The sequence below is a fragment of the Stigmatopora argus genome, chromosome 10 (genome assembly GCF_051989625.1).
Source record: "Stigmatopora argus isolate UIUO_Sarg chromosome 10, RoL_Sarg_1.0, whole genome shotgun sequence".
Taxonomy (NCBI): domain Eukaryota; kingdom Metazoa; phylum Chordata; class Actinopteri; order Syngnathiformes; family Syngnathidae; genus Stigmatopora; species Stigmatopora argus.
The window spans coordinates 14,254,160-14,269,356 of NC_135396.1; the positions used below are offsets into that span (position 1 = coordinate 14,254,160).

General features: G+C 43.7%; 1 protein-coding gene and 28 non-coding genes across 29 annotated transcripts in view; 28 read left to right on the forward strand and 1 right to left on the reverse strand.

Annotated features, from left to right (window-relative positions):
* ypel2b (yippee-like 2b) overlaps positions 1–15,197 on the reverse strand; it is a 48,484-nt gene that overhangs the window by 26,033 nt on the left and 7,254 nt on the right. The window lies entirely within an intron of this gene.
* Positions 369–441, forward strand: trnar-acg (transfer RNA arginine (anticodon ACG)). The gene has a single exon. It is a non-coding gene; the product is annotated as a tRNA-Arg (tRNA).
* Positions 715–787, forward strand: trnar-acg (transfer RNA arginine (anticodon ACG)). Its single transcript has one exon. It is a non-coding gene; the product is annotated as a tRNA-Arg (tRNA).
* Positions 889–961, forward strand: trnar-acg (transfer RNA arginine (anticodon ACG)). The gene has a single exon. It is a non-coding gene; the product is annotated as a tRNA-Arg (tRNA).
* On the forward strand, positions 1,063–1,135 carry trnar-acg (transfer RNA arginine (anticodon ACG)). The gene has a single exon. It is a non-coding gene; the product is annotated as a tRNA-Arg (tRNA).
* On the forward strand, positions 1,237–1,309 carry trnar-acg (transfer RNA arginine (anticodon ACG)). Its single transcript has one exon. It is a non-coding gene; the product is annotated as a tRNA-Arg (tRNA).
* trnar-acg (transfer RNA arginine (anticodon ACG)) lies at positions 1,411–1,483 on the forward strand. Its single transcript has one exon. It is a non-coding gene; the product is annotated as a tRNA-Arg (tRNA).
* On the forward strand, positions 1,585–1,657 carry trnar-acg (transfer RNA arginine (anticodon ACG)). The gene has a single exon. It is a non-coding gene; the product is annotated as a tRNA-Arg (tRNA).
* On the forward strand, positions 2,799–2,871 carry trnar-acg (transfer RNA arginine (anticodon ACG)). The gene has a single exon. It is a non-coding gene; the product is annotated as a tRNA-Arg (tRNA).
* On the forward strand, positions 4,017–4,089 carry trnar-acg (transfer RNA arginine (anticodon ACG)). The gene has a single exon. It is a non-coding gene; the product is annotated as a tRNA-Arg (tRNA).
* On the forward strand, positions 4,191–4,263 carry trnar-acg (transfer RNA arginine (anticodon ACG)). Its single transcript has one exon. It is a non-coding gene; the product is annotated as a tRNA-Arg (tRNA).
* On the forward strand, positions 4,363–4,435 carry trnah-aug (transfer RNA histidin (anticodon AUG)). The gene has a single exon. It is a non-coding gene; the product is annotated as a tRNA-His (tRNA).
* On the forward strand, positions 5,753–5,825 carry trnar-acg (transfer RNA arginine (anticodon ACG)). Its single transcript has one exon. It is a non-coding gene; the product is annotated as a tRNA-Arg (tRNA).
* trnar-acg (transfer RNA arginine (anticodon ACG)) lies at positions 6,101–6,173 on the forward strand. Its single transcript has one exon. It is a non-coding gene; the product is annotated as a tRNA-Arg (tRNA).
* Positions 6,794–6,866, forward strand: trnar-acg (transfer RNA arginine (anticodon ACG)). Its single transcript has one exon. It is a non-coding gene; the product is annotated as a tRNA-Arg (tRNA).
* trnar-acg (transfer RNA arginine (anticodon ACG)) lies at positions 7,992–8,064 on the forward strand. Its single transcript has one exon. It is a non-coding gene; the product is annotated as a tRNA-Arg (tRNA).
* Positions 8,166–8,238, forward strand: trnar-acg (transfer RNA arginine (anticodon ACG)). Its single transcript has one exon. It is a non-coding gene; the product is annotated as a tRNA-Arg (tRNA).
* Positions 8,340–8,412, forward strand: trnar-acg (transfer RNA arginine (anticodon ACG)). Its single transcript has one exon. It is a non-coding gene; the product is annotated as a tRNA-Arg (tRNA).
* Positions 8,862–8,934, forward strand: trnar-acg (transfer RNA arginine (anticodon ACG)). The gene has a single exon. It is a non-coding gene; the product is annotated as a tRNA-Arg (tRNA).
* On the forward strand, positions 10,076–10,148 carry trnar-acg (transfer RNA arginine (anticodon ACG)). Its single transcript has one exon. It is a non-coding gene; the product is annotated as a tRNA-Arg (tRNA).
* On the forward strand, positions 10,248–10,320 carry trnar-acg (transfer RNA arginine (anticodon ACG)). Its single transcript has one exon. It is a non-coding gene; the product is annotated as a tRNA-Arg (tRNA).
* Positions 11,443–11,515, forward strand: trnar-acg (transfer RNA arginine (anticodon ACG)). Its single transcript has one exon. It is a non-coding gene; the product is annotated as a tRNA-Arg (tRNA).
* On the forward strand, positions 11,617–11,689 carry trnar-acg (transfer RNA arginine (anticodon ACG)). The gene has a single exon. It is a non-coding gene; the product is annotated as a tRNA-Arg (tRNA).
* Positions 12,137–12,209, forward strand: trnar-acg (transfer RNA arginine (anticodon ACG)). Its single transcript has one exon. It is a non-coding gene; the product is annotated as a tRNA-Arg (tRNA).
* On the forward strand, positions 12,483–12,555 carry trnar-acg (transfer RNA arginine (anticodon ACG)). The gene has a single exon. It is a non-coding gene; the product is annotated as a tRNA-Arg (tRNA).
* trnar-acg (transfer RNA arginine (anticodon ACG)) lies at positions 13,371–13,443 on the forward strand. Its single transcript has one exon. It is a non-coding gene; the product is annotated as a tRNA-Arg (tRNA).
* Positions 14,236–14,308, forward strand: trnar-acg (transfer RNA arginine (anticodon ACG)). The gene has a single exon. It is a non-coding gene; the product is annotated as a tRNA-Arg (tRNA).
* trnar-acg (transfer RNA arginine (anticodon ACG)) lies at positions 14,408–14,480 on the forward strand. The gene has a single exon. It is a non-coding gene; the product is annotated as a tRNA-Arg (tRNA).
* On the forward strand, positions 14,755–14,827 carry trnar-acg (transfer RNA arginine (anticodon ACG)). Its single transcript has one exon. It is a non-coding gene; the product is annotated as a tRNA-Arg (tRNA).

Here is a 15,197-nt window from a genome sequence, read left to right on the forward strand (position 1 = left end):
GGGCTTTTACTCCATAGACATGGCTACTGGCGCGATGGATAACGTGCCTGACTATGAATCAGGAGATTCCAGGTTCGACTCCTGGCTAGCTTGGGTTTCTGCTTTTATTCCAGGTGCAAAATTGTGAATACATCTCATTGATAATTTTATCACGAAACGTTTGGATTACCATGGGCCGTTTTTCACCATAGACAGGGCTAGTGGCGCAATGGATAACGCTTCTGACTACGAATCAGGAGATTCCAGGTTCGACACCTGGCTATCTTGGGTTTTTGTTTTTATTCCTGATACAAATGTGTGAATACATCTCTTTGATAATTTTAACACGCGACGTTTGGATTACCATGGGCCTTTTTTCACCATAGACAGGGCTAGTGGTGCAATGGATAACGCGTCTGACTACGAATCAGGAGATTCCAGGTTCGACTCCTGGCTAGCTTGGGTTTTTGCTTTTATTCCTGGTGCAAAATTGTGAATACATCTCATTGATAATTTTAACACGAAACGTTTGGATTACCATGGGCCTTTTTTCACCATAGACAGGGCTAGTGGCGCAATGGACAACGCGTCTGACTACGAATCAGGAGATTCCAGTTTCGACTCCTGGCTAGCTTGGGTTTGTTTTTATTCCTGATACAAAATTGGGAATACATCTCTTTGATCATTTTTAACCCGCGACCTTTGGATTACCCTGTGGCTCTTCTGCCATAGACAGGGCTAGTGGCGCAATGGTTAACGCGTCTGACTACGAATCAGGAGATTCCAGGTTCGACTCCTGGCTAGCTTGGGTTTTTGCTTTTATTCCTGGTGCAAATTTGTGAATACATCTCATTGATGATTTTAACACGAAACGTTTGGATTACCATGGGCCTTTTTTCACCATAGACAGGGCTAGTGGCGCAATGGATAACGCGTCTGACTACGAATCAGGAGATTCCAGGTTCGACTCCTGGCTAGCTTGGGTTTCTGTTTTTATTCCTTATACAAATGTGTGAATACATCTCTTTGATAATTTTAACCTGCAACTTTTGGATTACCATGGGCCTTTTTTCACCATAGACAGGGCTAGTGGCGCAATGGATAACGCGTCTGACTACGAATCAGGAGATTCCAGGTTTGACTCCTGGCTAGCTTGGGTTTCTGTTTTTATTCCTGATACAAAATTGGGAATACATCTCTTTGATAATTTTAACACGCGGCGTTTGGATTACCATGGGCCTTTTTTCACCATAGACAGGGCTAGTGGCGCAATGGATAACGCGTCTGACTACGAATCAGGAGATTCCAGGTTCGACTCCTGGCTAGCTTGGGTTTTTGTTTTTATTCCTTATACAAATGTGTGAATACATCTCTTTGATAATTTTAACACGCGACATTTGGATTACCATGGGCCTTTTTTCAGCATAGACAGGGCTAGTGGCGCAATGGATAACGTGTCTGACTACGAATCAGGAGATTCCAGGTTCGACTCCTGGCTAGCTTGGGTTTCTGTTTTTATTCCTTATACAAATGTGTGAATACATCTCTTTGATAATTTTAACCCGCAACTTTTGGATTACCATGGGCCCTTTTTCACCATAGACAGGGCTAGTGGCGCAATGGACAACGCGTCTGACTACGAATCAGGAGATTCCAGGTTCGACTCCTGGCTAGCTTGGGTTTCTGTTTTTATTCCTGATACAAAATTGGGAATACATCTCTTTGATCATTTTTAACCCGCGACCTTTGGGTTACCATGGGGCTTTTACTACATAGACATGGCTAGTGGCGCGATGGGTAACGTGCCTGACTATGAATCAGGAAATTCCAGGTTCGACTCCTGGCTAGCTTGGATTTCTGCTTTTATTCCAGGTGCAAAATTGTGAATACATCTCATTGATAATTTTATCACGAAACGTTTGGATTACCATGGGCCGTTTTTCACCATAGACAGGGCTAGTGGCGCAATGGATAACGCTTCTGACTACGAATCAGGAGATTCCAGGTTCGACGCCTGGCTAGCTTGGGTTTTTCTTTTTATTCCTGATACAAATGTGTGAATACATCTCTTTGATAATTTTAACACGCGACGTTTGGATTACCATGGGCCTTTTTTCACCATAGACAGGGCTAGTGGTGCAATGGATAACGCGTCTGCCTGCGAATCAGGAGATTCCAGGTTCGACTCCTGGCTAGCTTGGGTTTTTGCTTTTATTCCTGGTGCAAAATTGTGAATACATCTCATTGATAATTTTAACACGAAACGTTTGGATTACCATGGGCCTTTTTTCACCATAGACAGGGCTAGTGGCGCAATGGACAACGCGTCTGACTACGAATCAGGAGATTCCAGTTTCGACTCCTGGCTAGCTTGGATTTGTTTTTATTCCTGATACAAAATTGGGAATACATCTCTTTGATCATTTTTAACCCGCGACCTTTGGATTACCCTGTGGCTCTTCTGCCATAGACAGGGCTAGTGGCGCAATGGATAACGCGTCTGACTACGAATCAGGAGATTCCAGGTTCGACTCCTGGATAGCTTGGGTTTTTGCTTTTATTCCTGGTGCAAATTTGTGAATACATCTCATTGATAATTTTAACACGAAACGTTTGGATTACCATGGGCCTTATTTAACCATAGACAGGGCTAGTGGCGCAATAGATAACGCGTCTGACTACGAATATGGAGATTCCAGGTTCAACTCCTGGCTAGCTTGGGTTTCTGTTTTTATACATTAAAAAATTGGGAATAAATCTCTTTGATCATTTTTAACCCGCGACCTTTGGATTACCATGGGGCTTTAATGCCATAGACAGGGCTAGTGGCGCAATAGATAACGCGTCTGACTACGAATCAGGAGATTCCAGGTTCGACTCCTGGCTAGCTTGGGTTTCTGTTTTTATTCCTGAAACAAAATTGTGAATACATCTCTTTGATAATTTTAACATGCGACGTTTGGATCACCATGGGCCTTTTTTCACCATAGACAGGGCTAGGGGCGCAATGGATAACGTGTCTGACTATGAATCAGGAGATTCCAGGTTCGACTCCTGGCTAGCTTGGGTTTCTGTTTTTATTCCTGATACAAAATTGGGAATACATCTCTTTGATCATTTTTAACCCGCGACCTTTGGGTTACCATGGGGCTTTTACTCCATAGACATGGCTACTGGCGCGATGGATAACGTGCCTGACTATGAATCAGGAGATTCCAGGTTCGACTCCTGGCTAGCTTGGGTTTCTGCTTTTATTCCAGGTGCAAAATTGTGAATACATCTCATTGATAATTTTATCACGAAACGTTTGGATTACCATGGGCCGTTTTTCACCATAGACAGGGCTAGTGGCGCAATGGATAAAGCGTCTGACTACGAATCAGGAGATTTCAGGTTCGACTCCTGGCTAGCTTGGGTTTCTGTTTTTATTCCTGATACAAAATTGGGAATACATCTCTTTGATCATTTTTAACCCGCGACCTTTGGGTTACCATGGGGCTTTTACTCCATAGACATGGCTAGTGGCGCGATGGATAACGTGCCTGACTATGAATCAGGAAATTCCAGGTTCGACTCCTGGCTAGCTTGGTTTTCTGCTTTTATTCCAGGTGCAAAATTGTGAATACATCTCATTGATAATTTTATCACGAAACGTTTGGATTACCATGGGCCGTTTTTCACCATAGACAGGGCTAGTGGCGCAATGGATAACGCTTCTGACTACGAATCAGGAGATTCCAGGTTCGACGCCTGGCTAGCTTGGGTTTTTCTTTTTATTCCTGATACAAATGTGTGAATACATCTCTTTGATAATTTTAACACGAAACGTTTGGATTACCATGGGCCTTATTTAACCATAGACAGGGCTAGTGGCGCAATAGATAACGCGTCTGACTACGAATCAGGAGATTCCAGGTTCGACTCCTGGCTAACTTGGGTTTCTGTTTTTATTCCTGATACAAAATTGGGAATACATCTCTTTGGTAATTTTAACACGCGACGTTTGGATTACCATGGGCCTTTTTTCACCATAGACAGGGCTAGTGGCGCAATGGACAACGCGTCTGACTACGAATCAGGAGATTCCAGGTTCGACTCCTGGCTAGCTTGGGTTTTTGCTTTTATTCCTGGTGCAAAATTGTGAATACATCTCATTGATAATTTTAACACGAAACGTTTGGATTACCATGGGCCTTTTTTCACCATAGACAGGGCTAGTGGCGCAATGGACAACGCGTCTGACTACGAATCAGGAGATTCCAGGTTCAACTCCTGGCTAGCTTGGGTTTCTGTTTTTATACATTAAAAAATTGGGAATAAATCTATTTGATCATTTTTAACCCGCGACCTTCGGATTACCATGGGGCTTTAATGCCATAGACAGGGCTAGTGGCGCAATAGATAACGCGTCTGACTATGAATCAGGAGATTCCAGGTTCGACTCCTGGCTAGCTTGGGTTTCTGTTTTTATTCCTGAAACAAAATTGTGAATACATCTCTTTGATAATTTTAACATGCGACGTTTGGATCACCATGGGCCTTTTTTCACCATAGACAGGGCTAGGGGCGCAATGGATAACGTGTCTGACTATGAATCAGGAGATTCCAGGTTCGACTCCTGGCTAGCTTGGGTTTCTGTTTTTATTCCTGATACAAAATTGGGAATACATCTCTTTGATCATTTTTAACCCGCGACCTTTGGGTTACCATGGGGCTTTTACTCCATAGACATGGCTACTGGTGCGATGGATAACGTGCCTGACTATGAATCAGGAGATTCCAGGTTCGACTCCTGGCTAGCTTGGGTTTCTGCTTTTATTCCAGGTGCAAAATTGTGAATACATCTCATTGATAATTTTATCACGAAACGTTTGGATTACCATGGGCCGTTTTTCACCATAGACAGGGCTAGTGGCGCAATGGATAAAGCGTCTGACTACGAATCAGGAGATTTCAGGTTCGACTCCTGGCTAGCTTGGGTTTCTGTTTTTATTCCTGATACAAAATTGGGAATACATCTCTTTGATCATTTTTAACCCGCGACCTTTGGGTTACCATGGGGCTTTTACTCCATAGACATGGCTAGTGGCGCGATGGATAACGTGCCTGACTATGAATCAGGAAATTCCAGGTTCGACTCCTGGCTAGCTTGGTTTTCTGCTTTTATTCCAGGTGCAAAATTGTGAATACATCTCATTGATAATTTTATCACGAAACGTTTGGATTACCATGGGCCGTTTTTCACCATAGACAGGGCTAGTGGCGCAATGGATAACGCTTCTGACTACGAATCAGGAGATTCCAGGTTCGACGCCTGGCTAGCTTGGGTTTTTCTTTTTATTCCTGATACAAATGTGTGAATACATCTCTTTGATAATTTTAACACGCGACGTTTGGATTACCATGGGCCTTTTTTCACCGTAGACAGGGCTAGTGGTGCAATGGATAACGCGTCTGCCTGCGAATCAGGAGATTCCAGGTTCGACTCCTGGCTAGCTTGGGTTTTTGCTTTTATTCCTGGTGCAAAATTGTGAATACATCTCATTGATAATTTTAACACGAAACGTTTGGATTACCATGGGCCTTTTTTCACCATAGACAGGGCTAGTGGCGCAATGGACAACGCGTCTGACTACGAATCAGGAGATTCCAGTTTCGACTCCTGGCTAGCTTGGGTTTGTTTTTATTCCTGATACAAAATTGGGAATACATCTCTTTGATCATTTTTAACCCGCGACCTTTGTATTACCCTGTGGCTCTTCTGCCATAGACAGGGCTAGTGGCGCAATGGATAACGCGTCTGACTACGAATCAGGAGATTCCAGGTTCGACTCCTGGCTAGCTTGGGTTTTTGCTTTTATTCCTGGTGCAAATTTGTGAATACATCTCATTGATAATTTTAACACGAAACGTTTGGATTACCATGGGCCTTATTTAACCATAGACAGGGCTAGTGGTGCAATAGATAACGCGTCTGACTACGAATCAGGAGATTCCAGGTTCGACTCCTGGCTAATTTGGGTTTCTGTTTTTATTCCTGATACAAAATTGGGAATACATCTCTTTGGTAATTTTAACACGCGACGTTTGGATTACCATGGGCCTTTTTTCACCATAGACAGGGCTAGTGGCGCAATGGACAACGCGTCTGACTACGAATCAGGAGATTCCAGGTTCGACTCCTGGCTAGCTTGGGTTTTTGTTTTTATTCCTTATACAAATGTGTGAATACATCTCTTTGATAATTTTAACACGCGACGTTTGGATTACCATGGGCCTTTTTACACCGTAGACAGGGCTAGTGGCGCAATGGATAACGCGTCTGACTACGAATCAGGAGATTCCAAGTTCGACTCCTGGCTAGCTTGGGTTTCTGTTTTTATTCCTGATACAAAATTGGGAATACATCTCTTTGATCATTTTTAACCCGCGACCTTTGGATTACCCTGTGGCTCTTCTGCCATAGACAGGGCTAGTGGCGCAATGGATAACGCGTCTGACTACGAATCTGGAGATTCCACGTTCGACTCCTGGCTAGCTTGGTTTTCTGCTTTTATTCCAGGTGCAAAATTGTGAATACATCTCATTGATAATTTTATCACGAAACGTTTGGATTACCATGGGCCTTTTTTCACCATAGACAGGGCTAGTGGCGCAATGGACAACGCGTCTGACTACGAATCAGGAGATTCCAGTTTCGACTCCTGGCTAGCTTGGGTTTGCTTTTATTCCTGATACAAAATTGGGAATACATCTCTTTGACATTTTTAACCCGCGACCTTTGGATTACCCTGTGGCTCTGCTGCCATAGACAGGGCTAGTGGCGCAATGGATAACGCGTCTGACTACGAATCAGGAGATTCCAGGTTCGACTCCTGGCTAGCTTGGGTTTTGGCTTTTATTCCTGGTGCAAATTTGTGAATACATCTCATTGATAATTTTAACACGAAACGTTTGGATTACCATGGGCCTTATTTAACCATAGACAGGGCTAGTGGCGCAATGGATAATGTGTCTGACTACGAATCAGGAGATTCCAGGTTCGACTCCTGGCTAGCTTGGGTTTTTGTTTTTATTCCTTATACAAATGTGTGAATACATCTCTTTGATAATTTTAACACGCGACGTTTGGATTACCATGGGCCTTTTTTCACCATAGACAGGGCTAGTGGCGCAATGGATTACGCGTCTGACTACGAATCAGGAGATTCCAAGTTCGACTCCTGGCTAGCTTGGGTTTCTGTTTTTATTCCTGATACAAAATTGGGAATACATCTCTTTGATCATTTTTAACCCGCGACCTTTGGATTACCCTGTGGCTCTTCTGCCATAGACAGGGCTAGTGGCGCAATGGATAACGCGTCTGACTACGAATCAGGAGATTCCACGTTCGACTCCTGGCTAGCTTGGGTTTTTGCTTTTATTCCTGGTGCAAATTTGTGGATACGTCTCATTGATAATTTTAACACGAAACGTTTGGATTACCATGGGCCTTTTGTCCCATAAACAGGGCTAGTGGCGCAATGGATAATGCGTCTGACTACGAATCAGGAGATTCCAGGTTCAACTCCTGGCTATCTTGGGTTTCGGCTTTTATTCCTGGTGCAAAATTGTGAATACATCTCAGTGATAATTTTAACACGGGACGTTAGGATTACCATGGGCATTTTTTCACCATAGACGGGGCGCGTCTGACTACGAATTAGGAGATTCCAGTTTCAACTCCTGGCTAGCTTGGGTTTCTGCTTTTATTCCTGGTGCAAAATTGTGAATACATCTCATTGATAATTTTAACACGAAACGTTTGGATTACCATGGGCCTTTTTTCACCTCAGACAGGGCTAGTGGTGCAATGGATAACGTGTCTGACTACGAATCAGGAGATTCCAGGTTCGACTCCTGGCTAGCTTGGGTTTTTGTTTTTATTCCTGATACAAATGTGTGAATACATCTCTTTGATAATTTGAACACGCAACGTTTGGATTACCATGGGCCTTTTTTCACCATAGACAGGGCTAGTGGCGCAATGGATAACGCGTCTGACTACGAATCAGGAGATTCCAGGTTTGACTCCTGGCTAGCTTGGGTTTCTGTTTTTATTCCTAAAACAAATGTGTGAATACATCTCTTTGATAATTTTAACCTGCAACTTTTGGATTACCATGGGCCTTTTTTCACCATAGACAGGGCTAGTGGCGCAATGGATAACGCGTCTGACTACGAATCAGGAGATTCCAGGTTCGACTCCTGGCTAGCTGGGGTTTTTGCTTTTATTCCTGATACAAATGTGTGAATACATCTCTTTGATCATTTTAACCCGCAACTTTTGGATTACCATGGGCCTTTTTTCACCATAGACAGGGCTAGTGGCGCAATGGATAACGCGTCTGACTACGAATCAGGAGATTCCAGGTTCGACTCCTGGCTAGCTTGGGTTTCTGTTATTATTCCTGATACAAAATTGGGAATACATCTCTTTGATCATTTTTAACCCGCGACCTTTGGGTTACCATGGGGCTTTTACTCCATAGACATGGCTAGTGGCGCGATGGATAACGTGCCTGACTATGAATCAGGAGATTCCAGGTTCGACTCCTGTCTAGCTTGGGTTTCTGCTTTTATTCCAGGTGCAAAATTGTGAATACATCTCATTGATAATTTTATCACGAAACGTTTGGATTACCATGGGCCGTTTTTCACCATAGACAGGGCTAGTGGCACAATGGATAACGCTTCTGACTACGAATCAGGAGATTCCAGGTTCGACTCCTGTCTAGCTTGGGTTTTTGTTTTTATTCCTGATACAAATGCGTGAATACATCTCTTTGATAATTTTAACACGCGACGTTTGGATTACCATGGGCCTTTTTTCACCATAGACAGGGCTAGTGGTGCAATGGATAACGCGTCTGACTACGAATCAGGAGATTCCAGGTTCGACTCCTGGCTAGCTTGGGTTTTTGCTTTTATTCCTGGTGCAAAATTGTGAATACATCTCATTGATAATTTTAACACGAAACGTTTGGATTACCATGGGCCTTTTTTCACCATAGACAGGGCTAGTGGCGCAATGGACAACGCGTCTGACTACGAATCAGGAGATTCCAGGTTCAACTCCTGTCTAGCTTGGGTTTCTGTTTTTATTCCTGAAACAAAATTGTGAATACATCTCTTTGATAATTTTAACATGCGACGTTTGGATCACCATGGGCCTTTTTTCACCATAGACAGGGCTAGGGGGGCAATGGATAACGTGTCTGACTATGAATCAGGAGATTCCAGGTTCGACTCCTGGCTAGCTTGGGTTTGTTTTTATTCCTGATACAAAATTGGGAATACATCTCTTTGATCATTTTTAACCTGCGACCTTTGGATTACCATGGGGGTTTTCTGCCATAGACAGGGCTAGTGGCGCGATGGATAACGCGTCTGACTACGAATAAGGAGATTCCAGGTTCGACTTCTGGCCAGCTTGGGTTTCTGTTTTTATTCCTTATACAAATGTGTGAATACATCTCTTTGATAATTTTAACACGCGACGTTTGGATTACCATGGGCCTTTTATCACCACAGACAGGGCTAGTGGCCCAACGGATAACGCGTCTGACTAGGAATCAGGAGATTCCAGGTTCAACTCCTGGCTACCTTGGGTTTCTGTTTTTATTCCTTATACAAATGTGTGAATACATCTCTTTGATAATTTTAACCCGCGACGTTTGGATTACCATGGGCCCATTGTCCCATAAACAGGGCTAGTGGCGCAATGGATAGCGCGTCTGACTACGAATCAGTAGATTCCAGAGTCGACTCCTGGCTAGCTTGGGTTTCTGTTTTTATTCCTGATACAAATGTGTGAATACATCTCTTTGATAATTTTAACACGCAATGTTTGGATTACCATGGGCCTTTCGTTCCATAAACAGGGCTAGTGGAGCAATGGATAACGCGTCTGACTACGAATCAGGATATTCCAGGTTCGACTCCTGGCTAGCTTGGGTTTCTGCTTTTATTCCTGGTGCAAAATTGTGAATACATCTCATTGATAATTTTAACACGAAACGTTTGGATTACCATGGGCCTTTTTTCACCATAGACAGGGCTAGTGGCGCAATGGACAACGCGTCTGACTACGAATCAGGAGATTCCAGGTTCGACTCCTGGCTAGCTTGGGTTTGTTTTTATTCCTGATACAAAATTGGGAATACATCTCTTTGATCATTTTTAACCCGCGACCTTTGGATTACCATGGGGCTTTAATGCCATAGACAGGGCTAGTGGCGCAATGGATAACGCGTCTGACTACGAATCAGGAGATTCCAGGTTCGACTCCTGGCTAGCTTGGGTTTCTGTTTTTATTCCTGAAACAAAATTGTGAATACATCTCTTTGATAATTTTAACATGCGACGTTTGGATCACCATAGACAGGGCTAGGGGCGCAATGGATAACGTGTCTGACTATGAATCAGGAGATTCCAGGTTCGACTCCTGGCTAGCTTGGGTTTGTTTTTATTCCTGATACAAAATTGGGAATACATCTCTTTGATCATTTTTAACCCGCGACCTTTGGATTACCATGGGGGTTTTCTGCCATAGACAGGGCTAGTGGCGCGATGGATAACGCGTCTGACTACGAATAAGGAGATTCCAGGTTCGACTCCTGGCCAGCTTGGGTTTCTGTTTTTATTCCTTATACAAATGTGTGAATACATCTCTTTGATAATTTTAACACGCGACGTTTGGATTACCATGGGCCTTTTATCACCACAGACAGGGCTAGTGGCGCAACGGATAACGCGTCTGACTAGGAATCAGGAGATTCCAGGTTCCACTCCTGGCTAGCTTGGGTTTCTGCTTTTATTCCTGGTGCAAAATTGTGAATACATCTCATTGATAATTTTAACACGCGACGTTTGGATTACCAGGGGCCTTCTTTCACCATAGACGGTCTAGTGGGGAAATGGATAATGCGTCTGACTATGAATCAGGAGATTCCAGGTTCAACTCCTGGCTAGCTTGGGTTTCTGTTTTTATTCCTGAAACAAAATTTTGAATACATCGCTTTGATAATTACAACACGCAACGTTTGGATTACCATGGGCCTTTCGTTCCATAAACAGGGCTAGTGGCGCTATGGATAACGCGTCTGACTACGAATCAGGAGATTCCAGGTTCGACTCCTGGCTAGCTTGGGTTTCTGCTTTTATTCCTGGTGCAAAATTGTGAATACATCTCATTGATAATTTTAACACGAAACGTTTGGATTACCATGGGCCTTTTTTCACCATAGACAGGGCTAGAGGCGCAATGGACAACGCGTCTGCCTATGAATCAGGAGATTCCAGGTTCGACTCCTGGCTACCTTGGGTTTTTTTTTATTCCTGATACAAAATTGGGAATACATCTCTTTGATCATTTTTAACCCGCGACCTTTGGATTACCCTGGGGCTCTTCAGCCCTGGACAGGGCTAGTGGCGCAATGGATAACGCGTCTGACTACGAATCAGGAGATTCCAGGTTCGACTCCTGGCTAGCTTGGGATTTTGCTTTTATTCCTGGTCCAAAATTGTGAATACATCTCATTGATAATTTTAACACGAAACGTTTGGATTACCATGGGCCTTTTTTAACCATAGACAGGGCTAGTGGCGCAATGGATAACGCGTCTAACTACGAATCAGGAGATTCCAGGTTCGACTCCTGGCTAGCTTGGGTTTCTGTTTTTATTCCTTATACAAATGTGTGAATACATCTCTTTGATAATTTTAACCCGCGACGTTTGGATTACCATGGGCCCATTGTCCCATAAACAGGGCTAGTGGCGCAATGGATAGCGCGTCTGACTACGAATCAGTAGATTCCAGGGTCGACTCCTGGCTAGCTTGGGTTTCTGTTTTTATTCCTGATACAAATGTGTGAATACATCTCTTTGATAATTTTAACACGCAATGTTTGGATTACCATGGGCCTTTCGTTCCATAAACAGGGCTAGTGGAGCAATGGATAACGCGTCTGACTACGAATCAGGATATTCCAGGTTCGACTCCTGGCTAGCTTGGGTTTCTGCTTTTATTCCTGGTGCAAAATTGTGAATACATCTCATTGATAATTTTAACACGAAACGTTTGGATTACCATGGGCCTTTTTTCACCATAGACAGGGCTAGTGGCGCAATGGACAACGTGTCTGACTACGAATCAGGAGATCCCAGGTTCGACTCCTGGCTAGCTTGGGTTTGTTTTTATTCCTGATACAAAATTGGGAATACATCTCTTTGATCATTTTTAACCTGCGACCTTTGGATTACCCTGGGGCTCTTCTGCCATAGAAAGGGGGTGTTGCGCAATGGATAACGCGGCTGACTACGAATCAGGAGATTCCAGGTTCGACTCCTGGCTAGCTTGGATTTTTGCTTTTATTCCTGGTGCAAAATTGTGAATACATCTCATTGATAATTTTAACACGAAACGTTTGGATTACCATGGGCCTTTTTTCACCATAGACAGGGCTAGTGGCGCAATGGACAACGCGTCTGACTACGAATCAGGAGATTCCAGGTTCGACTCCTGGCTAGCTTGGGTTTGTTTTTATTCCTGATACAAAATTGGGAATACATCTCTTTGATCATTTTTAACCCGCGACCTTTGGATTACTCTGTGGCTCTTCTGCCATAGACAGGGCTAGTGGCGCAATGGATAACGCGTCTGACTACGAAACAGGAGATTCCAGGTTCGACTCCTGGCTAGCTTGGGTTTTTGCTTTTATTCCTGATACAAATGTGTGAATACATCTCTTTGATAATTTTAACACGCGACGTTTGGATTACCATGGGCCTTTTGTCCCATAAACAGGGCTAGTGGCGCATTGAATAACGCGTCTGACTACGTATCAGGAGATTCCAGGTTCGACTCCTGGCTAGCTTGGGTTTGTTTTTATTCCTTATACAAATGTGTGAATACATCTCTTTGATAATTTTAACCCGCGACGTTTGGATTACCATGGGCCCATTGTCCCTTAAACAGGGCTAGTGGCGCAATGGATAACTCGTCCGACTAGGAATCAGGAGATTCCAGGGTCGACTCCTGGCTAGCTTGGGTTTTTGTTTTTATTCCTGATACAAATGTGTGAATACATATCTTTGATAATTTTAACACGCAACGTTTGGATTACCATGGGCCTTTCGTTCCATAAACAGGGCTAGTGGCGCAATGGATAACGCGTCTGACTACGAATCAGGATATTCCAGGTTCGACTCCTGGCCATCTTGGGTTTGTTTTTATTCCTAATACAAAATTGGCAATACATCTCTTTGATCATTTTTAACCCGCGACCTTTGGATTACCCTGTGGCTCTTCTGCCATAGACAGGGCTAGTGGCGCTTCTGCCATAGACAGGGCTAGTGGCGCAATGGATAACGCGTCTGACTACGAATCAGGAGATTCCAGGTTCGACTCCTGGCTAGCTTGGGTTTTTGTTTTTATTCCTGATACAAATGTGTGAATACATCTCTTTGATAATTTTAACACGCGACGTTTGGATTACCATGGGCCTTTTGTCCCATAAACAGGGCTAGTGGCGCATTGGATAACGCGTCTGACTGCGTATCAGGAGATTCCAGGTTCGACTCCTGACTAGCTTGGGTTTGTTTTTATTCCTGGTACAAAATTGGGAATACATCTCTTTGATCATTTTTAACCCGCGACCTTTGGATTACCATGGGGCTTTTCTGCCATAGACAGGGCTAGTGGCGCAATGGATAACGCGTCTGACTACGAATCAGGAGATTCTAGGTTTGACTCCTGGCTAGCTTGGGTTTTTGTTTTTATTCCTGATACAAATGTGTGAATACATCTCTTTGATAATTTTAACACGCGACGTTTGGATTACCATGGGCCTTTTTTCACCATAGACAGGGCTAGTGGCGCAATGGATAACGCGTCTGACTACGAATCAGGAGATTTCAGGTTCGACACCTGGCTAGCTTGGGTTTGTTTTTATTCCTGGTACAAAATTGGGAATACATCTCTTTGATCATTTTTAACCCGCGACCTTTGGATTACCATGGGGCTTTTCTGCCATAGACAGGGCTAGTGGCGCAATGGATAACGCGTCTGACTACGAATAAGGAGATTTCAGGTTCGACTCCTGGCTAGCTTGGGTTTTTGCTTTTATTCCTGGTGCAAATTTGTGAATACATCTCATTGATAATTTTAACACGAAACGTTTGCATTACCATGGGCCTCTTTTCACCATAGACAGGGCTAGTGGCGCAATGGACAACGCGTCTGACTACGAATCAGGAGATTCCAGGTTCGACTCCTGGCTAGCTTGGGTTTGTTTTTATTCCTGATACAAAATTGGGAATACATCTCTTTGATCATTTTTAACCCGCGACCTTTGGATTACCCTGTGGCTCTTCTGCCATAGACAGGGCTAGTGGCGCAATGGATAACGCGTCTGACTACGAATCAGGAGATTCCAGGTTCGACTCCTGGCTAGCTTGGGTTTTTGTTTTTATTCCTGATACAAATGTGTGAATACATCTCTTTGATAATTTTAACACGCGACGTTTGGATTACCATGGGCCTTTTTTCACCATAGACAGGGCTGGTGGCGCAATGGATAACGCGTCTGACTACGAATCAGGAGATTCCAGGTCCGACCCCTGGCTAGCTTGGGTTTCTGTTTTTATTCCTTATACAAATGTGTGAATACATCTCTTTGATAATTTTAAACAGCGACGTTTGGATTACCATGGGCCTTTTGTCCCGTAAACAGGGCTAGTGGTGCAATGGATAACGCGTCTGACTACGAATCAGGAGATTCCAGGTTCGACTCCTGGCTAGCTTGGGTTTCTGTTTTTATTCCTGTTGCAAAACTGTGAATACATCTCATTGATCATTTTAACCCGTGACTTTTGGAATACCATGGGCCTTTGGTCACATAGACAGGGTTAGTGAGCAATGGATAACGTGTTTCACCACGGAGGAGGACATTCCAGGTTCGACTCCTGGCTGACTTGGGTTTCTGTTTTTATTCCTGATACAAAATTGGGAATACATGTCTTTGATCATTTTTAACCCGCAACGTTTGGATTACCATGGGCCTTTTTTCCCATAGACAGGGCTAGTGGCGCAATGGATAATGTGTCTGACTACAGATCAGGGTCTTCTAGGTTTGACCCCTGGCTAGCTGGGGTTTCTGTTTTTATTCCTGATAC